This window comes from Lissotriton helveticus, chromosome 4_1 (genome assembly GCF_964261635.1).
Source record: "Lissotriton helveticus chromosome 4_1, aLisHel1.1, whole genome shotgun sequence".
In the NCBI taxonomy this organism is placed as follows: Eukaryota; Metazoa; Chordata; class Amphibia; order Caudata; family Salamandridae; genus Lissotriton; species Lissotriton helveticus.
The window spans coordinates 904,077,615-904,105,102 of NC_136063.1; positions in this window are offsets into that span (position 1 = coordinate 904,077,615).

The following is a 27,488-nucleotide window of genomic DNA, read 5'->3' on the forward strand; positions in this document are numbered from 1 at the left end:
CCAGTTTGGTGAGGTCGGGGAGCATTTGGTTTACAAGGCGACATACCGCCCTTTCAGAATGAGGGGGTCTGCTATCAGACACCCAGTGGGAGGTGAAGCCATCATTCACCTTGCCGGGCATGGCCCTGCTCGAATCAAAGAGTCACCCCTCCCCACACTCTGAATACCGATCTCTCTCTATAGCTAGGTCTGACCCAGCTGGCCCTGCTGCTTATACAAAACAAGATGGCCAATACACATACTAGCAACAGCCTGCAGTAAAGCTTAGGCAAGAAACTACTGCGGTTTCAGGAAAGGCATTTCAAAACATGTGATATATAAACGGTTCTTACTAAAAGGTGTCCTTCAATGACCTGAGCATAAACATATCAAACTCGAAGTTCCTATCAGGTTCCTAGGGCCAGATAGGATGATAGAAAGTAACCCTTAACCGGCCCATCCTAGCATTTGAGAACGGATCGTTTCACAGTAGGGACAGTGAAAGGGAGGGTAACTCACTATTGAAACAGGCTACACAGATGTAGGCATTATGGTTATCCTTATCCATACAGTCATTTATATACAGGGAGCATTCACGCTGTTTCACTGATTAGCAGTGGCATGGCGCGAAGAACATCTAAATCCAGCCAACATAAAAGACAGGAAGAGTAGAGGGGAAGGGGGACCCATGCCAATGATGCCAGGTCTAACACAAATACTTTGTAGAATTCAATAGGCAGTCCATCTTCACCACACGCTTTTGCTCCATCAATAGACTTTATGTATGACTGCCAAAATCTCTGCTGATGATATATCACATTGCACCTGATGCACCAAACTATTGGACAGCCTCGGGAGTTCTACCTCTGCAAAATATTCATGTATCGCTTCCTGGCTAACCATATATTTAGTGGTATAAAGCTGCTGGTAGAGTTCCGCAAAAACACGGGCGATCCCTTCCCTATCAGTCACTACTAATCTGATCTTAGGATATATTACCTCCATAATTATGACTGCTTCTTGTCATGTTTTGGTAGACCCCGCTAAAAGTTTGCAGACCATCTGGCTTTCCTCATAAACCCGTTCTTGATAGGTCTGTGAGCTATTGATTTCCTCTACGATAAAATAATCCCTTAGCACGTTCTTAGCTTTTTCTCATTGACCTCGGGAGTGGGAATTTCTCAGCCCTGAGGCATTTTCAGCAGCTTGCTGTAATTCCGCTATTTTCATGCATCGAATTTCCACTTGTGCTGCCTTTAATCCACCCCATACTGAGAATGGTTCAGCCGACCCCTCATTTCTTTTGAAAAAATCTTGTATCCATTCTATAAATCCTTCTACCCACTGAAGATCATGGAGAAGGAGGTGGTCCATCTGCCACCTGGCTGTCCTACTCCCCCATTTTCAGTTTCTAATTCTAATCTGACATAAGAGTGGTTCGAGAATGCATTCACCCTGATTTCTGCTTCCCCGAGGTCCAAGGAACGAGACGTTAAAAAAAATCTCTTCGAGAAGCTGTCTGAAATTGGCGAGGGGAACAGGTGTAATCACGAGTGCCTCGATTAACTTTTTGCCATGAATCAATTAGCTGAAGATCATGTATTAAAGCCTCAAAGACTTTTTTTGTTTTTGGATTCAGCTGTTTTTTGTTTTTATTTGAGGTGTCTTCTCTTAAATCTTGAATATAATTGAAATCACCTCCCAGAACAATCTGGCCAGGGATCCCTCTAAAGAGTTCACGTATCGTTGACAATACTGATTGATCCTCCATAACTGGACCATAATAGTTTATAAAATTCAATATGCTGCTCACCATATCCCAAATCCATCTTCCCGGGGGATCTCCCTTGACTTGGACAAATTCCCAGGCCGTGCTTTTGGAAAAATAAATTGCTACCCCTCTCATCCCCACCCCGGCTGAAGGAAATAAAGCTTTCAAAAACACTCCAGGAATAAAAAGCCTTGGTGAATTTGTTTTAATATTGGTGTCTTGGATGAAAAGGACCTGAAGGGATAAAAGTGGCAAGCCATCTCATAAGCCCTCCATATTTCTGTCTATTTAGCATACCATTTACATTCACCAATGTAATACAACACTTTATAGCTGGATTCATGTTTCCAAGATATCCAATGAACATTTTCAATCAGAATCCCATTCGAATCATCTAAGTCCTGTTTGCAACTTCTCTTTTTCCAGCTATACTCCCAAACCCCTCAACCCCAACTCCGTGAATCCCCTCCCCACCAAGAAATGTGGTAAACCCTGCATTCCACATCTCTCCACCCCTACTATACTATGGGTTGCCCTGAACCTTCACCCTGGGTGACCTACCCCCCCACACAGCAGTGGAAACCCTAGAAACAAAAATCAAGAATCAAAAATGCCCACAATTTCATTTTGAAGTTGAAATCTCTTTCAATAATTCCTGGGCTTCCTCTATGCGTGAGAACATGTGGAATTTCCCTTTTGCGAGCACCCTAAGCTTTGATTGCTGCACAATAGAAACCTGCGCCCCATGGGCTTTAAACAGATACAGAAGTTTCACAAACTCTTTACGCCTGCGTGCAGTCACCACAGACATTTATTTATTTATTTATTTATTTATTGAAGTTTTGTATAGCGCTAGCTGCACCCGAGGGTATCAGAGCGCTTCACAGCAAATACAGATATGCAGTCAATGATAATAAGCAAGACAGGAATCAAGAACAACAAGCAGGAAATAGAGTCAGTACGACAGTCATAGGGACTTTGACCGGCCGGCGTGGGGGCCTCCTTAGGCACCAGAGTGTTCAAGGAAGAGGGCTTTTAGTAGCGATTTGAATTGCGGGAATGAGACGGTCATTCTGATGTGGGGGGGATGGCGTTCCAGATCCTGGGGGCATTTCCCGCAAAGGATTTATTTGAGGTTTTGCGTTTCTGTGATTTCAGAGGGATGAGCAGTAGTGTGTTGGAGCTTCTGAGGTTCCTGGATTGACCCGCCCTTTTGAGTTTGGAGGCCAGGTATTCCGGTTTGCCTGTATGCAGGGCTTTATGTGTGAGGCAAGCTGTGCGGAAGTTGGCTCGTTGGTCAATCGGGAGCCATTTCAGTTCTTTGAGTGCTGGAGAGATGTGGTCAAATTTCTTAGTTCCTGTGACCATTCTTGCTGCTGCGTTGAGGGTGGAGGTGAGAGGTCCTAGGTGCGCCTTGGCAGTTCCAGTTAGCACTGCGATGCCATAGTCAATTCTGGAGAGCACAAGTGCCTGCCTGGCCTGTTTCAGGTCTTTGGGGGGGAGGAAGGGTTTGATTTTGTATAGGACTTTCAGGTTCAGGAACGGGCTTTTGGCGGTTTTAGAGATGTGTTTGTTTATGTCCAGTTTGGGATCGAGAGTGATTCCTAGGGATTTAGCGGAGTCTGTTGGCGTTAGAGAGACGTTGAGGGCATTTAAGGCTTTGAGCCATTCCACTATTTGTGGGTTTTCATCTTTGTTCGAAATTAGGAGAACTTCTGTTTTTTCTTCATTCAGTTTGAGGTGATTGGCTGCGAGCCACTGTTGGACCTCCACGAGTGTCGCATTAAGTCTGTGAATGTCTGCGATCAAAGTGGTTTTCAAATAGAGTTGTGTGTCATCCGCGTAAAGGTGGAAGGGGATGTTGGAGTTCCTTAGAAGTGAGGTGAGGGGTTCCATGTAGATGTTGAAGAGTTGTGGCGAGAGTACTGACCCTTGAGGGACTCCTCCACTGACGGGGAGGGGGGTCAGATTCGAAGTTGTTGATCTTTATTTTTTGAGTGCGGTTGTTCAGAAAAGAGGAGAACCATTTTAAGACTGTCTTTTCGATGCCCGCTCTCTCTCGGAGGGCGTTGAGTAGGAGGGTATGATCCACTGTGTCGAACGCGGCTGAGAGGTCGAGGAGGATGAGAAGGCTACATTGGTTGGAGTCGAGCGACATGTGCAGATCATCTAGGACATTTAGGATTGCGGTTTCAGTACTGCAGCCTTTCCTGAACCCTGATTGGTGTGGGTCCAATAGATTAGAATCCTCAAGATGTTGGGTTAATTGTGAAAGCACGCATCTTTCAAGAATTTTGGCTAGGAACGGAAGGTTCGAGACCGGTCTAAAGTTGTTCAAGTCCGTGAGATCCAGGCCAGGTTTTTTCAGAAGTGGTGTGACTTGACCTAGTTTAAGGCAGTCAGGGATGAAACCCTCGTTCAAGGAGCTGTTGATGATCTTGGCCCAGATAGGGGCTAGAGTGCTTTTCAATTCCTTTGTCAGTCTCGAGGGAAGTTGATCGAGGGAGTGAGATGAGGGTTTAGCGGCGGCGATAAGATTGCTTATCATTTCTTCCTTAATCGGCTGGAAGGATGCCCAGAGGATAGAAGGGGTTAGTGGAGGGTTGAGGTTGGTAGCCGGGCTCGTGCTGAATGAGCGATCAATTTTGGCGATTTTTTCATTGAAAAAGCTTGCAAAGTTTTCGCATTGGGTCTTGGATGCTACTAGGTTGGCTGCCTTAGGGATGGAAGTTTGGTTCCTAATTATGTTGAAGAGTTCCTTAGGGCGGTTTTTGGCATTGTCTAGTGCGGAGCAGAAGAAAGATGACTTTTTGCTCTTGATGTGGGTATAATAGTTTTTGCGTGCTGTCTTGAGTTGGTCTCGATGGAGGGCGGTGGGGTTGGTCCTCCAGGTTCTTTCCATGGCTCTTAGATGTCTTCTTTCCTCATTGATGTCAGTAGAGAAGCAAGACCTAGAGGGGATGCTTCTGGATTTTTTTAGTTTTAGGGGTGCCAGCTGATCCAGGGCGAGTTCCAGATTCGAATGATAGAGCGAGGTGAGTTCCGAGGTAGAGAGGGACTCCGTCGTGTTCGGGAGGAGTGTGGAGAGACCTTCTTCTAGCTTGTCTTGGGGGATTCTGGAAGTGTTCCTGACCCACTTAGGGGGGGCTTGGGTGGGAGGGAGGGATAGGGCCGGCTGAAGGATGTGAAAGAGAATGGTGTGGTGATCTGACCAGTCCACCGGGATGATGTGATCAATCGAGATTGCATTTTTGTTCGCAATGATGGCATCCAGGGTCGCTCCTCTGTAGTGCGTTTCCTCTGAGCAGTGTTGGATCAAATCATTGTCTTGTAGAAGGGTGTTGAGAGATTGAATCAGTGGGTTATTGGATTCATTCTATCTTAGATTGAGGTCGCCTAGGATTAAACTGTTGTCGCTGTTAAGTGCTGATTGGGTGATGAGGTCCGAGAGCTGAGCTTTAAATTTGTTGGAATTGCCTGGGGGATGGTAGAGGAGATGGCATTGCCGTGAGATTTGATGTTGACCGACAGGCATTCAAAGGAACTGTATAGGCAGGAGGGAGCTTTGGAGATGGAGAGGTCATTCTTGTGGATAATTGCTATGCCTCCACCTTTGTGTAAGGGCCTGTCTTTGCGGATAATTGAGAAGCCGGGTGGCACCAGCATGGCCAGAATGGGGAGGGATAGGGTGTTTCGCCATGTTTCCGTGATGAAGGCTACATCCAGGTCATGACAGAGGATGGCTTCTGCTATTTCCGTAGCATGTTTGACTGCAGACCGGCTGTTAATAAGCATACAGTTAATGGGGGGGCTTCTTTCGCTTTTAGCTTGTCAGGCTTGGATCTGGGTATGGATGAAAGAAACAGTGGAGGTCTAGTGGCTCTACGGGGGGGAGGTCTCTACCCACTCCGGTGATGACTTGTATCGAGGAGGTGTGATTCAAGTTTGTGAGCGGATCCTGGGTTGACTCGTTCGGGGGGAGTTCGGGCGAGGCGACAGGAGCGCTCACTTCCTGGGGGGAGAGGGAGGTTATAGTTCTTCTGGGATTGACTGTTTGCGGTTCCGTCTGGTCTTTAATGCGATGAGGCAGGGAGCTTGGGTGCGGATGAACCCAGTTGGTAGTGGGAAAGTCATTCCTAGGGGGGGAGGGATGTGGGGAGGAGGGGCTGTAGGGAAGGGCAACTGGAGATTCCCTAGAGCATATAGGGTTTCCTTCAGGCCAATGATCAGGGTCGCGATCTGAGCATCAATAAGGTCGAGGCGAAGTGAGAGCTCGGGTGAGGGGGAGAGGAGGGGAGGATCTCTGTGGTGGGGAGGATCTCTCAGGGGGGGAGGTTGAGGGCTAGTGGTGTATTGGTAACTGGGGAGAGGGTGGGTGGGGGTCCTTTCGGGATGAGTGGGGGGCTGACTACTGGGAGTTAGGGAGTGATGTGAGGAGGGCGGGGGTGTAGGGAGAGGGTGAGCTGGGGCGGGAGAGGACGTCGGATTCACAGAGTGGGAGAGCAATGAAGGGTGGGGAAATTGGAGTGGGTCTCTAGTGGCGGAGGATAGGTAGCTAGGGGTGCTTCCGGGGGTGGGGAGAGAGGAGTTGGAGGTCCTCTGGGGCTGGGAGGGTGGCTGAGTAGTGGAAGGTTGGGGGTGGGGGGTGGGGGACAGGAGTTGAGTAATAGGGGGAGCTAGGGCTGAAGGAGTAGTCTGATTGGTTGGAGTGACTAGGTCGAGTAGAAAGGGGACGTTGGGATGGCGGGGACATCTGAGGGTTGGGAATTTGTAATGAGCTAATATGTGTGGGGGTGGTTTTGTGGGGGTAATGGATAGTGGCCCTCTTAAGTGTGGGGAAGAGAGAGTCGAAGAACTCTAGGTTCTCGTCTTTCGCCTGAATTAGAATGGTGCCATTCTCATAGATGGTGATGGAGATGTCTCCAGTCAGAGACTGTTGGGTCAAAGGGGCGATAGTTAGTTTGCGATTATGTTCTGTGAAGGTGGTTTTGGAGACGGGGAGGGATAAGTAAAAGATCGTTGTCCAAACGTCAGGTCTGTTGGAGTGGAAAATGAAGTCCATTTTCCTCTGACCTCTAGTAGTGCAGTGGTAGGTGTCAACAACTAGCGTTTCAGGGTGTAGCCTAATTATATTCTGTTTGAAGCGTTTTTTAGCTTTGAAGGAGAGGCTGTGTGGGAATGTTATGGCGAAGGTGTTCTGCCCTTGGGGAGATAGGTGGTTGGAGGAGGGGCAAAGATGCGTGTCCAATTGTGTGGACGGGGGCATCTTAGCTGGGGTGAGGGGGAGGCGAGACCTCAGGGGCAGGTAAGGGGGAGAGTAGGACGGGGGGAAGGAGGGTTTAAGAATCGCTGTAGAGGTAGAATTGGTGAGGAGGTAGCGGGTGAGTGCTAGGGGAAAAGTGGATCGGGGAAGGTTGCGCGGGGTGGGTCGGTGTTCACAAGGGGGTAGGGGAGGGCTTTCTAGCGAAGTGTGGGGTTAGCGCCCGGGTCCTGGGGAGATTGGCAGTCTGCTCTGGTGAGAACGGTGGTCAGCGAGTTGAGGGGTGAGCTCAGGCATCGAAAGTCGTGCGAGGTGTTGAGTGAGGAGGGGTACAAGAGTTCCTAGTATAGAGAGAGAGACAGGTGATGGATGACGGAGAGTGGTCTGCTGCGGGTACAGGTGGAGGCGCGCTGTCAAATAGGGTCCCTGAAGTCCTATGGCTGTGAAAAGTTGAAACGCCGGAGTAAGTGTATTTATCCGATCGGTTTCCTGCCCAAAAGGTGACCGGAATGATCTAGCTCACCAGCGTTAAAGTCTTGGGGCTAGCGAAGTGGGTGGTCTAGGCGTATGAAATAAGCTGAGTCGGTCCAAGAGCCCTGCTCAAGTAATAGGTCGAGATGGGTTGAGATAAGTCAGGTTTTTCTTGTTATCGTGATGTCCCGGGTGGCGGCCATCTTAGGGCCAGGCAGTTCTTATTAACACTCGGTTAGGTACTGGCGTGGAGGGCGGGGGGGGGGGGGCGTCCCAGTGGGATGTCACTTTGGTCCACTAGCTGTGGCAACGATCTCGCGGAGCGGGGGCCTTTATTTTTCATTTAGAGCTCACCTGTGGCTGTAGTAGGGCTTCTAGTTGTGGACGGTCGGCCATCTTGGGACCAGACAGCCCTGTCGGTGAGGATCTTCGGGACCGAGGCGAGGTCTGCCTTCTGGATCGAGCTCTACCGCCTCTCGCCGAAATTGAGCAGTGGCGCTTGTGTGGCAGGAAGAGGAGTCGTCCCTTCGTTGTAGTTGCCTACGGGCAGTTACGTTCGGGGCTAGGGACCGTTCCTGAGTGTCCCGGTGGAGCCGTCTCCGTGTGGCTCTTCAAAGTTTTAATGACCCCCAGGTAAGCAAGGGGTAAGGGGCACACACTGCTTGTGGGGTGGGGGTGCGGGTCTGCGCTTCGAGCAGGGACCGGGAGATCGTGAAGGACTCTAGCTTCCTTCTGTGCGGTCCTTCTCTTCACCGGATCACGCTGCCCCTCCCGACGGTGCTTCTGGGTCCAGGCGGCAGCCGGGGGCAGTCGGCGTCGATGTGCGGGGGGAGTTGCAATAGGGTCGCTCCCTATCAAACAGACATATCAGTGAAAATCAGACACTTAGTCCCCTCGTTAATAGAAAACTGTCTTGCCTTAGCCAGAATGTTCTCTTTCACACGGTAATCAGCAACGTTGGTCAAAATAGTACAAGGGAACTTGGAATTAGGTATAGGGTGAGCAGAAACCTGATGTACCCTAGTTAATATTAAGTCTCCAGTAAAATCAGGAAGCACCTTTTGCTTAATAAATGATTCAACCCATTTGAGAGTATTAGCTCCCTCACTCCCCTCAGGTACCCCAACCATCCGAAGATTTGAGCGATGCGAATGGTCTCCAATTCTTCAAGTTTGTTCTTGAGGACTATTTTATCATCTGTTACAGAGTTGACTTTCTGGAGCATGGAATTCATCTGGTCCTCCAGCTGAGCAATCTTATTTTCAGCTTCTTTTTTTTTTTTTTTTTTTTTTTGGTTTCCACATATACCGTTATGGACTTCTTGAAGGGAGCTTAGGCAACTCAATCCAAATAGGTCAATCCTACCCAGCCCTGATGTTAAATGACCAAGTTCGGAAGGAGCAAAGCCTGATCCCTCAAGTTGCCACTGCCTTCCCAATCCTTTTCTCGCCGTATCTGGCACCCTGCATTACTAGGGAGATATAGGAACCAACAGGGCCCAAGATAAATCATAGGAAGACCAAATTACCTTTACCTGTCTTGCCATGTCACTATAGGCTTCCAGATTTTATCAAAACTTGTGGGATCGCAAGCCATATCTGATATAATGGTAAGAATGATATGTTTAAGGCAGCTCGAAAAAGACCGAGGTATTGGATCCTTCCAAGCTCTGCATATTTCACGCCTTGCGAGAAGTATAACATAAAAAATAAGCCTTGTATTGAGATCATTGATGTTATAGGCAGCTCCAAGACCAAAAAGAATAGTATTGATTGTTATTACCATTGATGACTGGAGAACCTCCCCCAGAAAGCCCTGTACCCGATCCCAATAATTTCTTATTTCTGGGCAAACAGCCAGCATATGTACGTCATCAGCGGCCAGGATTCTACATCTTGGGCAATGGTATTCTAAGTTAGAAAATTTCATAAGTTTTTTTGGGGATATGTATGCCCTAAACATAGTATATAGATGGTTCCGCTTTAATGTGGCCGGCTTCACTACAGCCTGCAAGATAGTAAATGAATCAATCCATATATCCAGCGAGACCTCATTTTCTAATATCGGTACATTATTCCACAGCTTTTGTATCTCAGATTCAGTGATGTTCTCGCCTTCTAGTATAGCTGTATACCAGTACGAAATTTGTTTTTTCCACCTGTTTTTCCTGAATACTAAGTCGAATTTTGGATTGGGTTTATTGAGATTCCCTGGCTTAGTTAACCACCATCTGGACAGCTGATGATATTTAAACCTTGTAAGTGGTCCGCCAGTAAGACCAGATATTGCCTCCCAGCTTCTTGAATTCTTACTGGGAAGCAAGCCACTGCCTCTTTGATTTTTCCGAGCCGAAGAAGTAGGAGAGCTATCTTGTTCTCTTGCATTTTCTTTATATCATATCTCTGATCTCATCCACTATGAGGTTAAGCATAGTCTTAATTTCAAGCTGTTGTATACTGGCTCCTCTAGTTAGTAGTTCGGGCTCTTCTTGTTGAGATCTACTGTCCAAACTGGCTGTTTAGCCTAACAGTTCTGAGCCACCCTTAATCGGTGTCTGAGATGGTACTTGAGACTGTGGCCAACCCTCCAACTGCTGGCTCTCATTCTTACGAGGATTGATTACTGCAACAGTATGTATCTCACGCTTGCTTTAGGACTCATTAAAGGGCTTCAGGTATTGCAAAACACGGCAGCTTGCTTCCTTTGCTAAATCCCTTAGTATGAGTCAGCAAGAGGAGAAATTAGGAAACTGCATTGGCTGCTAGTCAAACAATGATGCAGTTTCAAAGCTCTCTGTTTGGCCTATAAATCTTTGCATGGACTTGGGCCAGATCATTCAAAAAAGAAACTGAAATGGTATGTTCCAGCAAGGACACACCGATCTGGCCTTGCAAGGAACCTGATCATCCCCCCTTTTAGAAAAGCCACCTGGGGTGGCAAGAGTTTTTGTAGGGCCACTTCTATACTTTGTAACAATCTCCCATTAACATTAAAAACTGCTCCCTTCTTATTCACCTTTTGAAAAGTCTTAAAAACCTGTTTTTTCACTCAAGAGTAGAATTTTTCTCTCTGTGTTTTTGCCTTACTCCAACTAAATCACCATCTCAGCCTAATCAGATTTTCGATAGCGCCAAGAAGCCCCTGGGCAGGAGACTGCACTTTATAAGTTACATTAAGTTACATTACAGCTACATTTAAGGAACCTGAGACACTTCTTACCCCATTCAAAGGGAACTATAGCCACTGGATAGTTCACAACCTGGTGGATACTACCTGTTCAGAGTGCACCATATGACATCTAACAGTAGTCATACTGTCTCAGAGCAGGCACCCACTACCCTTTGATGGTGATACACTGCCTATATGTCTTGGTATTGGCAGGCATGTGAGCCTGTTACACTGTCTTCTTGTCAACCAGTTGATACTAGGGTAACCCCTGCACTCCCCCAACACTAACTTGAACAGCCTCCTCCCTGAGCACTAAATCGGGCATTCTGGGAGGGAGGCCCACCAGTAGGGGCTCCTTCCTGTGCTAACATATGAGATTCACTTTAAAGTGCTCATACTAATAGTATTCATGGCACTTGAGCCTGAAGTAGCCCTGGAGCTCCTTCTCATTAAATCCACTTTTCTTCTGTTCAGGATTGGACTAGGAATCCTATTCCTGAAAAGTCTTTATGGGGCTTTGGAGAACTCCTTTCTGTTTTCCTTGTCCCACCCCGTATTTCTTCTGTCTGGTAGGGACTCACTGTTAACCCTTCTGGTAATTCCCCAATGTAGCTTTTTATAACTCTGGAACTTCTTTGCAAGTTCCATCTGCACAGTGCGCTTGGAGTCTATCAGATGTTGACAAAATTGTGAAGCAATTACTGAACATGTGTTCTCTCAGGATTAGATTTTACATCCCATCAAAGTCACTCATCTTGCAACCCTTCACCTAGTCATAAAGTGCCTTGCTGGTTTAATCCATAAAATCTACCCAAAACCTGTTAGACAGTTTGTGACTGTCCTAGAATCTTAAGAAGGAATTCTATGGCGTGAGAACAAACTTAGTAATAAGGGCTGCCTTAATGGGTGCATATGTCATCTAGTCAGCTATCTCTAGGGTTAACAGGGCACTTACCCCTACATCTGACATATGCTTCCATAGACTAGCTACCCAGTCATCCTCTGGGACACTATGCATACACATTGTTACTTCATACCCTCAGAACCACTTATTAATGCCATTCCCTATCATATGGCCAGGCACTAGTGGTCATATTTACAAGGAGCTTGTGCTGCATTACTTTTTTTAAACAGCTCTTTCTTTGCTCCATATTTACAATGCCCCCATCTAGGCAGATGGGTCATTTTTTGTCGGGATGCATTGCTTTTTTCCTTCGTCTGAATCAGCTGTGTCATGTTAGAATTAATAAATGCAATTCAGTTTTACAGCCACCGCCCTCACTGGACTACATGAGCCCCCTGTCCTTTAGGTCTAGCTCTTTCTGACTCACTTCATGAGCCAGCAAGACCTTTTTCTCATCCAAGGCCAACCGTTTTTCGGTCAGGGCCCTGGCGGGTGCTACCTCCTTCCAGGCTGCCACTGTTTTATTGTGCTCAGCACTTAGTTTTGTTCACTTCAGCAGCTTGTTCTCTTTTATTTTGCCAAACTACAATTTTATCTCCCTATCAGACCTCTTTTCTTTCTGTTCCTGAAGAGTCAGGTTGTGTTAAGACACCCTGCTTCCTTCACTGGATTCAAAGAGGACCTCACTCCTGTTGGCCTTCACCGCTCCTTGGGCTCTGTTTCCAAATCTTAGACATTTTCTCCTTCCTCCTACACTTAATTCTCTCCTTCTACATCATCATTGTTCTCCTGTTCCTGTTATGTAGACTGCAGCAGGTGGACTGCTTTTGGAGCCTTTTGCTAGCTGCAGCTCCCACTCCCTACAAATATATGTTCAGCTCTGCCACAGTGTATTGGCTCCCTTAGAAGATTGACAAGCAGACCTGTGCCTTAGAGAACATTGTAAAATGTTAATAAGACATGGCAAAGAGTAATGAAGAGCAAGGAAACATCCCTATACCATGAAGGTGACTTAACAAGCAAATATGTGTATGAATTTGGATTATTATTTTGGAGTGCAGTTGCCCACCTCAAGGAACAATCGTAACATTTGTCAGGATGAATCCTCAAAGTCACTACATCAACCTGAACTGAAACCCCTGGACCTATGGAACAAAGAAGACGGGCTTCGCTTAGAGCAATGTGTAAAGTATTTATGCAGTACCAAATCTATAATTAAGTTAAAACACCAAGCAATACAAAATCCCAAAAGGAATTAGAATAATACAGTAATATTCAAATAAACAAAATGACACCAAAAATCAAAAATCCAATACGGGAAACCAGAGATATTATTTATTTACTTTTTGAAGTAGAAATAGAAAAAATAAGTGCAAGGTGCCAATGACAGTCAAAGGTCATGGTAGACTGAGACCTAGATGCTATTTGAGGTTAACGACAAGTACATTGGCCTCTCTCCTAAAAGTATGAATGGCAAAGTTCCTGAAAAATCCTAAATTCTAATTGAAAAGAGGACTTTGTCACATTTTTGGGATGAAAATCATCATCCCGGTCAAACCCATAACGCTTGATGTCACTGTGGAACCGCAGGCCAGATACTGGAAGCAGATTGGTTCCACCAACATTTAAGAGCTTTTCAGTCTTTGGTACAAAAATATGCTAAGCCCCAACGCATAAAGAGACTTTGCCTTTTTTGGAGGTGTGGAGTTCTCCATGCAGGACAAAGCTGAATTTGAATCAGATGCTAGAGATACATCGTTTTGAGGTAGGCACGGCTGAGACTCTGGAGCAAAGTTTTTCAAAGTCACCAAACTTTGCCTTTGTGCCCAAACAACCAAATGAGTACACTTCTAGTCCTGCCACAACGTCATGCGAGGGCACTTTGGGACTTTCAGAGTTTCAGGCAGAGGCTACCAGCAAAGTCCAGTCCAAGTCTACTTGTACCTAGTTAGCTGGGCGTTTTCGAAAAAAAAGGACTGTTGAAGCTTGCTCTGCCCTGGAGCCAGTTGGGAGGTTAGGTAACTGACTCTGGAATCAACTTTTTTTGTCCTTGGTATTAAAGTTAGTCCCGTCCCGCAGAGCTCATTTGCAATTTAAAACCTACATTTTACAGCGCACATAGAAACAGGAAAACGCTCAGAGGATTGTTTTTGTGCAGTAAGATGTTCCTTCCTGCACAAACACAATTCTGCCTGCAGTGCAAAAACCGTTACACCATGGTGCAAAGGTGCTTGTGTTGGCTCAGCGAGAAAGCAGGAATTTGGAATATATTGATAGATATGCCACATTCCAGCCCTCTCCCTTACACACAGCACAGCAAGGTGCTGTGCTGTATTGCGTTGCATCAAAAAACTATAAATATGGCCCTAATTTTGTATACGATCAAATGTAGATTAGCATGTTCTTGTCATCTATTTTGACAATTTTAGAACAGCAAGAAAACTTCATCCCTGATGTTTCTTTCAACTTACTGGGGTAAATGTGGCATCATCAGCTGCAGCATTGGCAGCCAGGAGACATTTTAGGATGCACCTAAAAAGGCTAACACCAGCCAGAAGTCTTTGATTTTTAAGGTTTATGACAGGCATTGGGCTTTATTTTCAGAGGGGTGTAATTCTTGAATTTTATGATCAATCTTGTGTATCCTATAGCTGTACTCGAACTTTTAAGAGGGGATTCCCTCTGGAGCAAACAGTATCCAATCTTAGGATCTAGTGGGCTGCAGTTCAAGCCTTGCAAGGGGCAAACTGTTTTGCAATTCATAGTCTGGTGGGAAGGCTCTTGAAGTTTTTTTGAAAAAAAGACCAATCCCTCATTATCCCATTCCATTTTGAGATCCCCTGCTAGTTTTTAGAGCTCTTCATTTACCTCCTTTTGAGGCTCTAAAAGCAGTAGATCTGAAGATGTTATCCTAGAACACACTTTTTGCTGTAGCATTTTATTTTGGGAGCAGGATTGGACAGCTAGAGGCTTTATTATGCGCTGATCTCTTTTTACTTTCTTTTTCAGCCAAAATGGTTTTAATATTGATCCATCATTACCTACCTTAGCTAGCATGTTCATTTGACATTTCACAGAATCTGGTCCTTTCTACTTTTCATCATCATCTAACCTTTCCAGAGGAGGTAAAGTTGTATACTTTGGATGTGCACCAAGCTATCACCATTTATGTTATGAGGACAGCACAAATAAGAAATGTAGATGCCATGTTTGTTATCTTTGGTTGGCTGTTCAAGGTCTTAAACCATATACTTCTACTTTAAGCTGATGGCTGAAATCACCTATGATCAGCACATACCAGTCAGAGGGCAATACTCTTTCTGGAACTGTTCAGGTGAGATCTACATGTAGAGTATCCACCGTATGGACCTTCTTCAAGGAAGCTTCAATGAAAGACATTTGTGCAGCAGCCACATGGATAACCCCACATACTTTTATGACTCCTTGTAGACTACATGTCAGAGGTGAATCCTCCTCAGCCTTTGTGGTAAAGGCCCTGAACTCAGTAGAATTAATTTAATTGTAGGAAATTGTTAAAATGAATAATTACTAGAAGTTTGGTTAACTGCTTGGATATTCACTCCACCAGTAAGGACTGGTACAAGGAAGATGAGCGAGGAGGTAATGACCCAGTTTCTTACTGAAAATTTTCATTACTGAGTCCAGGTCGTCCATGTCATAGTACTTAGTTCCATTAACCCACTCACCCATAGATGAATGGAGTGGAGTATAAACAGTAAGTCATTCAGGAATGTGAGGCAGCACACGTATTTAAAAGGCCACTTGAAACTGAAGTGTTCATTCTCTACTTCCATTCAGAGGGAATTCTGTCAGAATTCACTTTCCTCCTATACATGATGCTTGATAGCACACTAGGTATTCAGAGTGAATGTGTGTGTCTCTCTATGCTGCCTGACTATCCAGGTGTTATGACAAACCTAGTTCTTGCATTCCTGATGTTTTTGATCAGGAGAATATATGTATGCTTACTTATTAAATCCTGACTTTTTTCAATCAAGACATGTGCCATCTATTTTAGATAAGCAGTAAAGAAATCTACCTCTTGCCTTTTCCTGACTGGAAGTTGTCCTTGGGTTTTCAGACACATCTCCTAGATATAGACCGCTCTGGTCGGGTAGCTAAAAATGGGCTTGCATTACAAAACCTTACACATTTCTTGATTCCTTAAAATTACAGCTCCCCCCTGGTGTTGTTCTGGCCTGTTTCCTTACCCCCATTAGTGTATCTGTTCTTTTTATGCTCTAGTGTAGGAGAGGCTGGAGGTTCTTTAATGTGATGAAGTGGAGCTTCTTCAATACCCTTCTATAGATTTACCTTTCATATCTGCCAGTTCTAGACATTAGCATAATTGTGATTCAACAAAGGTAAATAAGTATATTGTTCTAACCTGACATATGGATCTCTTCAGCTTGGAAGAAAGAGGGTAGGTAATAAATTATTTTCACTGAATACTGATTCTCAAAGAGGGGATTAAGTAAACTACTAATAAAGCTTTATTAGTTCTCAGTGAATGAGACACTGATTTTATTGTGTTCTCAAGAACTCTAACACAATTATGTTTTCTTAGTAAATATATAGGTAATAGACACAAACACTGTAACTATGGTGTTGGATCCATTTACTTCCAGCAGCATCCCGTGCTAACCTAAGTCATTTGTGGCTAAATATTCTGACCAGAACTGCACTCTACAATTCGGGATTAAAGCATTTTTGCAAATTGGTTTTTATAGATTATGGTTGAAATCTGACTGACTTGAAAGGTGGGTTTATTTGTTTCCAGTCACTATGCTGAAGCTTTTCTATGTGTCAATAATTGTTCCCGTTTCTTTTGAAAAAACTTTGATATACCTATATGGTTTCTATGACGCTAAAATGCAATGTGTACTGCTCTATGGGAGGTATGAATGATTATTGGTAAGTATTATGTTAATTGCAGTATGAGTATTGAGTGCACAATTGTTTCATAGAGGTGAGTGTGGCCATCTCAGGAAAGGCTGAATGATTTGAGATTGTTGTCTGTGGTAACAACACTACTTTAATCTAAGTGTCTACTATTTGCCACATCATTGCTTTGTACATGTTTCTGGGGGAGTGTGTTTTTCTTGAGGTCTTTTCCTCTTTCGAAGAGTACACAGACGCTAAGCTTGGATTTTCCTGCCTGGAGAATCTCAGGTGAATGAACCGTTCCCTTGAACCACTTAGAGGAAATGTTCATTCTTGCACTCAGTTGTAATACTCCTGCACTTAAGGCATTGATCTGCTGTTATTTTTCTATTTTCTATCCAGTTGTCCTAATTTAATTACACATTTTCTCCAAATGTGGGCTATATGATCCCAGCAAATGTATATAGGGAAAGTGTGTGCTTCCCATGAGTTATTGTCCTGATTTCATTATATACAGGGCCATATATGTCCAAATTGGCCACACTTTCTCCATTGCCTGGTAGAATTCCTTTGTGTTCAAGTAAAACGAGAGGAGTGTGAGAGATATGACAACCTAGAATCAACTGCAATCATAGATACTCCAAATTATAAAGCTCCTGGAAAATCCCTGTTTCATTGTCATGGAAATAAAAAAACCATCATGCAGTTGTGTATCTAAAAGTGAGGAGGCACTTCATAGAAACCTCAATAGGTGATCCAGGCTCAAGTTAGAGACCACACTTGGGGGTTTTCTCATTAGTGTTGCCTAGGCTGATTCAAGAAGAGGGCTAAGGGGTGATGCGGTATAAACTATGGCCTACGGCTGTCCTAGCTCCCTTTAATTTGAGTGCACCACCTCAAAATTATCCTTATCAGACATATAGAGGCCTCAAAAGAGTTCAAGTGTATAAATGTAAAAAAAGAAACAGAGAGGTGATACCTAGACAACCAGTAACTCTTTTTATGATAGTGTACTAGCACCCATTCTAAACAACAATCACATGTCCAGACATTCTAATGCCAGTCGACATGTTTCACTGCTGGTGACAATGTTCAGTGCACATTTATCAGGACTAAAAGACAATGTAATGTCAACTCACAACTTGGCAGTATAATATTCTTAACTTTTACAAATGAATGGGGTAACCCAATAAACGTCACAAGACCTGGGTACAACGCAGTAATGAAACAAGTGGTCTGTGACTGCTTTAGAGAAGAGTACATTATAATCATGTGTGTGTAAATTAAATAAGTCAAACGCTGTCACCAGGCAGGTCACTCCCCCACGCACCACACAGCCCTCCTGTGTGCCCTGTGTGCCCTGTGACGCTGCTGCCGCTCATTCTGGTTTGCGCCTGAGTGATTTCTTTCTCTGTGCCCCCTGTACTTGTGTTCCTCTGTGCCTCTCTCTCCCTTGTGTCTCCCCTGCTCTGTGCCCCCACCTGTTTAGTTAAATACCACTGTTACTGCTGTACTATGGTGTGCCCCACTGTGCCCACTTTTTGCCTTCTGTACCCCGCTGTGTGTCCGCTCGCCCCAGTCCTCGCTCTTTACCGTCGCTGCATCTCCTGCGGCCCTACCCCCTGTCATCCCATTCACCATCCCGCTAACACCTCCCAGCTACTCCTCCCTCCCACTCCCCCTCATATGGAGGCCATGCGGTGGTGAGGAGAGCAACCTCTGACCCTGTCACCAGGCATGTCGCTCCCCCACGCCACCACACAGCCCTCCTGTGTGCCCTGGGACACTGCTGCCGCTCATTCAGGTTTGCGCCTGAGTGATTTATCTCCCTGTGCCCCCTGTACTTGTGCTCCTCTGTGCCTCTCTCTCTCTTGTGACTCCCCCGCTCTGTGCCCCCACCTGTTTAGTTAAATACCATTGTTGCTGCTGTACTCTTGTGTGCCCCACTGTGCCCACACTTTACCTTCTGTACCCCGCTGTGTGTCCACTCACCCCCGTCCTTGCTCTTTCCCGCTGCTGCGTCCCATGCGGCCCCGCCCCCCTGTGATCCCATTCACCTCCCCGCTCCCGCCTCCCAGCTGCTCCTCCCTCCCACTCCCCCTCATATGGAGGCCACAAAGCAGCCACGCAGCAGCTGCACGCAGCGAGCGTGCCACTGGCATGCCCAAGGCAAGCACGTCTGCCCTGTCCATGCCTGGACCACGCCCAGCACCAGGGCCCCTGACCCCCGCACTCACCTCGACACACACCACCGCTACGACCCCGGCACTCAATACAGGACGGTCACGCACTCAACACAGGAAGGTCACGCACCTGTTGCCTGGCCACTCCGAAGCGCACACAAGGACCCTTCTCCTGCTGGAGCTCCAGCTTCACCAGCATCCGGCCCGCCAGCACACCCACCGAAGAGCCAAACTTCCTCAGATGCATCCAGCTCAACACCCGATACACCCGCAAACACGCCGTCGAACCCTGGGACCTCCTCGAGACCAACGACCCAGACGTCGCATTCCTGACAGAGACCTGGCTAACCCACACCTCGGCACCCGACATCGCCATAACCATCCCAGAAGGATACAAGATCACCCGAGGGCAAAACCAACGGAGAAGGTGGAGGAATTGCCATCATCCACAGAAACACCCTCAAAATCTCAATAGACACCGACGACACCCTCAGCACTGCCGAACAACTGCACTTCAAGATCCACACCAACCCCAACACCACCCTCAGAGGCACCGTAGTCTACAGACCCCCGGGACCCCGACCCCAGTTCAGCGACTCCATCGCCAACTTCATCAGCACGCACGCCCTCGCCTCCACGGACTACATCCTCCTCAGAAACCTGAACTTCCACCTAGAGAACAACAATGACTCCAACACTTCCACCCTGGTCGACAATCTCGGCAACCTCGGACTCAGACAACTCGTCACTACACCCACTCACTCCGCTGGCCACACGCTTGACCCCGTCCTGATCCGGATTCCGTAGCAACCACAGCAACAAAACTGCCCTTATTGCTGCCACCGATGACATCAGGTCCCTGCTCGACAATGGAGAAACTGCGGCCCTCATCCTCCTGGACTTGTCAGCCGCTTTCGACACAGTCTGCCACCGCACACTAAAAGCACACCTCTACAACGCCGGAATCCAAGGAAAGGCCCTGGACTAGACCACCTCCTTCCTCACCGGAAGAACCCAGAGCGTCCGCCTCCCCCCTTCTGCTCCAAAGCCACCAAGATCATCTGCGGCGTACCCCAAGGATCATCCCTCAGCCCAAAGTTGTTCAATGTAAACATGGCACCGCTCGCCCACGTCGCCCGACCTAAACTTCATCTCCTACGCTGACGACAACCAGCTGATCCTCTCGCTCACCAAGGACACCAGCACCGCCAAAAACAACCTCCACGAAGGAATGAAGGCCGTCACCGACTGGATGAGGAACAGCCATCTGAAGCTGAACTCAGACAAGACGGAGGTCCTCATCCTCGGTTCCACCCCCTCAGCCTGGGACGACTCCTGGTGGCCGACAGCACTAGGGGCCCCCCTACACCCACCGACCATGCACAAGACCATCTAGAACACCTCCGCACACCTGATCTTCGACATCCCGCTCTACAGCCACATCACACCCCATCTGAGAGACCTGTGCTGGCTCCACGTCAACAATAGGATAACCTTCAAGCTCCTCACCCACGCACACAAGGAACTCCACAGCACCGGACCAGCGTACCTCAACAGCCGACTCAGCCGCTACACCCCATCCCGTCAGCTCCGCTGGGCAGACCGTGCCCTCACCACGGTCCCCCGCATCAGTAGAGTGACCGCCGGCGGCAGATCATTCTCCCACCTCGCCGCCAAGACATCGAACACCCTCCCATCCGCCTACGACAGACCGAAGACCTCCTTACCTTCAGAAAACTTCTCAAGACCTGGCTCTTCGAACAGTAGCAGCGCCCCCCCCCCCACTCCAGCGCCTTGAGACCCTCACGGGTATGTAGTGCGCTATATAAATGCTATGATTGATTGAAACGCTGGTAGAAAATATCAACAATAAATGCAACAACATTGTTTACATTCAGTATATTTAATTTCATATACTTAAATCAGATCAAAATTAATTTGACAAAAGGAAGGTACAAAGGTTGCTCAAAGGAAGAGAGAAGAATGGGTGTGCTCGTGATGGGTAGGGAAAAATGAATAGTCACAATTATTCAGAGTTTATACATTTTTACGGCTTTGGCAATGGACTGGTAAAGAGACCAGCACAGAAAGGCCTGTCCCAAACAAATCATTTATAAAAATGTTTATATACTTTTTGTAAATTACATAAATGCAACAGTTTGGAACAATGCTATCTTAGACAGCAGGGTATGTTGTTGCATTTCTTTTTGGTATTTTTTACCAATATTCATAATTTGACAGGACAAAACTCACTGTGCTTAGTGTCACTGAGAAGAGTTTTGAATCAATAAAGACCCATCATTCATTTTGTTAGTAGATAAGCTCAGATTCAATAGTATGCATGTTAGAGCTGTCAGCCTTAGGGTGGTCTTCCCCCAACTTTTTGGCTTTCCTGCCCATTTTTCTGATCTTGTTTTTGCGGCATTAGGACTCCACACTTTGCCACTGCTAACCAGTGCTAAAGTACATGAGCTCACGCCTTAAATCATGGCAATATTGACTTATCCTCAATTGACATATTTATTTTACTTATATGTCCCTAGTAAAGTGGTGCTACATTTACCCAAAGTATGTAAAATTAAATGCTATTAGTGGACCGGCAGTACTGATTTTGTCACCCACTTAAGCTGCCCATTAAATACGTCTCAGGCCTGCCATTATGCAGTTTTAAACTATATCAACAATGAGAAGGGGACTGGGGGCACTTATAGGTCTAGCATACGAGCCCCTAGAACATATCAATTCTATCAATAGGGTATGTAGTTCCTAAGGATACAGGCATGGAGATTTAGAGGATCGGTTGGTAAATACAAAGATGTGCGCTGGAGTCTCCTTTTGAAACTAGGGGCCTCACACACTCAGCAGGGTATCATGCTTCATCATAGAGCTTGCTCCTCGTCGGGCGGGTGCTCCAATGCCAGAGGGGCACTTTTTAGGGGGCTTTTTTCTAAGATCTTTTGTTCCCAAACTTAATGTGAAATGTAGGGCCATGGAGTGTAGATGAGTCTATAGGGTGTGCAAATTGTGTAAGGAAAATAAAAAAAGACTAAGTATTACTCTCAAAAGGTTTTAATCAGAGGGTCTTTTTGTCTAGTTAAAGCCAGGGATTACAAGCTAATGACATGATGTTCAGTGGTTGCTAGTACAAAAAGCTCAACATGTTTCTTGCTTCATATGTCACAAAAGTGATCAGTTAGCAGTTCAACAGGACCAGGAATAAAATGTCTATCTATACAGTGGTTGGAGTCCTAGTTACTGTAAGGGGTAAACCAAGCACTATAACAACCTAAATGTGGTGTACCTTGTGGTTACTTAGTGGTTCATTGCTGGACAGGATCGTGTACTTTCGTGGTGACTGCCTGCCATATATCTTCACTAAAGGGACTGTATTGTGTATGTGCTTCAGTTTGTAAAATTAAACAGATTATTCAAAACGTAGAAATAAAGACATTGATTCTTCTTTTGTTTTAAGGTAGACGAGGTTTAACCGATTCGGTGCGTCGGACGGCCCCCGGCCCCTGGCTGTCCAAAACTCACCGGTCAACGTGTTAAAAAGTCAAAAAATCCAATTGAAGACCATTGCTGGAAATTATAATTGCATGCTGTGTAACAATACTGATATTTTCAGTTATGTGTTGCGCTACTGTATGTGGTTGCTTAGTAATTTAAAACCAGTCGGGCATATTTCAACGTGTCAGTTTAAAATAAAAGCCCATATATACTGTCTTTAACTTCTGTTTAGCAAACCACAAGCATAAATATGAATAAACAATAGCAAGATGACAACACATGAAAATTGATAATTGCATACAGTGAATGAATACCATCAAATTGTAAGCCCCCTGTATGATTACACACCATATTATCTCACTTGACAATAACTTTTAGGACAATTCCAGATTAGAGAAAATACTGTGCTATATGTTGTGTTATATGAAACGCTATTTCCATCACCATGTTTAATATTTTTAATGTATTTGGTCCTATTTAGTATATTTCGAAGGTGCCAGCACGGCCAGACCAGCGCTTCATGGCATGTTTTAAGGTTTCTGTTTTGGTATACTTATCCCTTCATGTGTGGCTCGTTCATCTGAGATCAGAAGTACGAGTTAGTAAATTAGAATATGTACAATCAAAAATACACACATATATTTAATAGTGTGACATTTTTATGCAAGCAATCATATATTAGTTTGAAAGGCATCCAGTGTGTGCTTTGGACCATAGCACTAAATTGGTACCAAAAATAAAAAAATTTTGTAATATTTTTCTTTTCGATGACATGTCAAAAGCTCAGGAAATCAAAATGTGACACTTGCCAGAAGAAATGATGTAGCAGAAATGATGTCCACTGAAATATTAGACAACGCTCACAAGAAGTGACAGTAAAAAATAAAAAAAATAAACAGGCCCTGTTGTTAAGGTCAGCTATCCTAACCTGTGCTTATTACATTCCCCTTCTGTATTCTTGTAAATCGTAGTCTTTACTTCTTTTACTGTAGTCTTTACTTCTTCACACATTATGAACCCACTACACAAATTCTGCATTAAAAAAAAATGAGAATTTTGAGATTCACAAAATGACAAGAGTTTGTGTCCGTAAAATATTTTTCACTGTATAGCAAACCCCTTTTCTGATTTATGAAAGCCTTTCTGAATGGAAAAGAGGTTTTACAACTTGTTCTGAAATTCACGTAGGATATGGTTGAATAAAGCCTCCCCTTCTAATTGTGATTTGCAAGGAGATGTATCAAGAGTTTGTGAGCAAAAGTATTTAATTTGAACACAACTGAAAAAGGAGGCGTTGAGGTTGGCTTTTAAATGTACCAATCTCTGCCAATGTGTCAATTCTCTGCTATAAAGAAATCTGCAGGCATGTGCAGCCCCAGGTGTGACCACTAGGAGCTTGTACCCACAGACATATGTAGACCTAAAGGGATACATTCTACTAATTTCAGCGGGGTGGAACCAGGGGGTCTTATATTCTGACCACATTTTATGGAAATTATTTAGAATAGTACTGGGAGTCTTGTATATGGATTTTTAGGCAGATTGGGATCCTTTAAAAAAGGGGGCTATTCATATCTCTGACTCCATCACCATCCATTGTAAATAAAAATTGGCTTCATGTGAACCTGCTGAGGAGAACCCCTTCTTCCGAATCTAACTGTAGGGCTTGCGTTTTCAATTTAGTTTTTTTCCCTGCCATAACAATTGTCTAAATTCCCTGTTAGCTGAGTCAAAGAAAGTTTGAGGGACCTTAATTAAAATATTGTTAAAAATATATAACGGAAGTATGCACATTTTAATAAGAGTCACACATCCCTTAATAGACAGAGGAAGATTCTGCCATTGATTTAGGAGTTTTACTTTATGCAATGTTGCTTCAAAGTTCAGGTCGAATAGATCGTCTTTTTTGGAAGTCACAATAATGTCTAGCTATCTTGATGTGTCAGAAGAATACTGCTCCTGAATTGATGATGGTAGTATCTCTGGGAGGCATTTAAAAAGCAAACTTTCTGTTATTGAGTGATTGATCTTATATCCTTTCATTTCCGTGTATTCTTTTTAGCAAACATGTGCGAGATATTAACATTGTCTGCCGCCAAATAAAGAGCCATGTCGTGTGCAAAAAGTTACAATTTTACTGCTTCCACTACCAGGGGACAATAGTTTGATCTTGTCTGAGAGCACAAGCCAAGGATTCTTTAAATAATCAAATTAGAATTGGAGATAGGGGACATCACTGACTGGTCCTGCGACTGATGAAAATCACCCCTACTACCTCTGCATTCACTATAATGGATGCATTGGCATTGACATATACATGTCTAATTGCCTGTACTAACTTGAAGGGAAAGCAAATTTACTTAACACAGAAAAATGCATGTTCAACCGCACCATGTAGAATGCTTTCTCTACGTCTAATTTTATGATTGCTTCTTTAATCTTATGCACTGTAAAATAGGCAATTGCCTGAATTAAATATTGTGTGTTAATAGACATACTCCTCACTTGAAGAAATCCATTCTAATCATTGTGTATAATACTAGGTACTATTTGGACTAGTCTATTTGCCATGATCTTCATAAAAATGTTATAATTGGAATTGAGTAAGCTTACAGGACGATATGTATTTGCATCCTCCCCAGGCTTGCCTTTTTTTAAGAATCTCACCACTGCTGATTGAATAAAAGAATCAGGAATTCCACTCCCTTTCCAACATGTCATTGTACTGATCAACTGAAAATGTATTGAATTGGGGTGCGAACAATCAGTACAACAACCTTTTGCCGTGGAAGATCCCTGTACCGTCTGAGCAACTTCTGTTAAAGTGATTGGAGAGATCATCGTATTACCCTGCGCTGCTGTGATTTTACAAAAGTTTAACCCTCCTAGACCTCCTTCAACTATCTTACTTGGCTTACTTTTTGAATCCGAATGAAGTCTTATATAATGGTTGAGAAATACATCTACTATTTTTTGTGGATGAGACACCATCTTGGACGAGGTGGAATCAAACATCTGCTTAACAGAATTTGCCTTGGATTTCTGCTTCACTGACCACACCAGGTATTTACATATATTTTCATTCTCCTCGTATCTTCTCTGGAGAACTGAATTGTAACTTAATATTTGTCTGAAATTAAAATGATCCTGCAAATGTCGTTTAGCTTTAGCAAGATCGAGCCTGATCTCTCAGGTAGGGAAGGGTAGATAACTAGCTGTTGCCTGGTTAAGTGCTAATTGCAGGTGCTGCCTTACAATTTGTTTCTCCTTGTCTTACATTACACTGGAAGGCTCTCGCCTCTCCCCTGAAAAAGGCTTCAAGTGGACCCCCAAACCATAAACATAGAACCCATACCTATATTGCATTATAAAAATTCTTCTATCGTCTGTTGAATGTGACATATCCATAGTTCATTAGAAATTAGAGATCTATCGAAAGTCCATCTTGCCCGACCATGTTGCTCATCAGAAAAGAGCGGACTTACTGTATTAATTGTGTGATCTGGAAAAGGGTTTGCTATTATTTCTCATTGATCTTTTAAAAGAGTATGTGAAAGGAGAAACACATCAATTTGAGAGGATAAATTAAATCTTTGAGTGATAGGTATACATCTTGTCTGTCAAATGTCTCTTCGCCTGCAATATATCAATGAAAATTCCTGCATCAGAGTACATAGCTGTGTGCTCAATCTTAGCTTTCTCTGATATGTATTACCCTAAGACTAATCTACTGCCAGATCGGAGAGTATATTAAAATCACCTCCTTACATTGAAACCAGCCTTGTTGCTCACAAAAGTATTAAGAGACTGCAGACCCTCAGGGGAATCTGCTATCTGACCGTAAATACAATCCAAATTCCTAATTGGGAAAAAACATCCCCATCAGATGTGCAACTCTGCTAATTGCAGAGTTTGATGTGACATAAAATTCATGTTGACTATACCCAGGAAGCTTCCCTGGAGGAGCCACATTTTTATAATGTGTTTCTTGTAAAAAGATTATATTTGCTTGGAGCGATTTAAACCATGCAATCATTACCCCAATTTTTATTCTATTCTGGAATCTGTTAACATTACATGACATTTGTTTCAATCATTGACGGACCATGGGAAAAGTAAAAAAAAAAGAGGTTTTAACCACACCTATGCATGGAAATGAACCCTCTATCCCAGCAGTGCTGCTGCATTTTTTAAGTTTTTGCCCTTCCTCTGAACCCCCTACCCTTCATTCCCCTTTCCCCTTTCCCCCGCACCACCCCAACCCAACTCTCCATAGCCTCCCCTCCTCCCTCCACGCAGTGCATTTCAGAGAGCCCTCTCCGTCCTGGGTTCCCAAACGGAGACTGCCTGCCTCCTCGCCCTCCCCTTTGACAAGTGCCTTGGAGTGGCACCCAGAAGGCGTCCTTCAGGGTAGCGGCCTTTCTGCAAATACACAAAGCAAAAGCAGAGAACTTATTCACTTCATCTATACATAGTATTTAGCATTCTGTTTGAATGCCCAAGTCTAGCACCGTGTCCTGATCAGTTAATTAGTTGAAACATCCTTTCCTCTGTTGTAGAAGATCATTAGCTTGCTAAGTTGATCCCAAAACCAGAAATTGGCCATCTACCATAGCCTTAAGCATAGATTGTTGCACCAGGGTGGATTGGATCCCTTGCTTCCTAAGGGGCTCAATCATCAGTTTAAATTTTAACTGAGAGTGAACTGCACCTGCAGACATGTCTGAAAATGTATTGAAGTGCTCCTTAGCTACCATCTGAAACCCCTTTGATTTCATAGCCTCTGACAGAATCTTCTCTTTTAGCTGAAAATCCCCAAAATTAACCAGAAATGGATGAGGGAATCTTGCCTCTGGCGATTGAACAAAAAGGACTGGGTGAGCCTGTATAATAGAAAGATCTTTGGGTTTCACTGAATTGCCTGGGAGAACATTTTGATGGATCAAACCCAATATTAAATTGATTGGGTCATGGCCAGCTTTGCGTCCATCTGGAATCCCTACGAAGTGCAGATTTGAAAGCCTAGATTTATTTTCTAGCTTGTCAACCTTCGTATGTAACTCCCAAATTTCTCATTTTGATTGAACTATGTCGGATTACGAAAAGTTTTGATAATCCTCTATGCATGGTATAAATTGTTCTGCTTGCAATAGTCTATAGTTGACTTGAAATAAGCTCTGATTAAAATTGCTCAACTTTGCCTGGACCTTAAGAAGAGCTTTATAGTGAGCACTTCTCCTCTCTGTTAATTCTCCCAGAATGTGCTGAAGCATGGCCCCCAGCTGAGTGTCTTCTCCTGTAGCTCAATTAGATAAAGTTGTTCCAGAGCTTAGCATG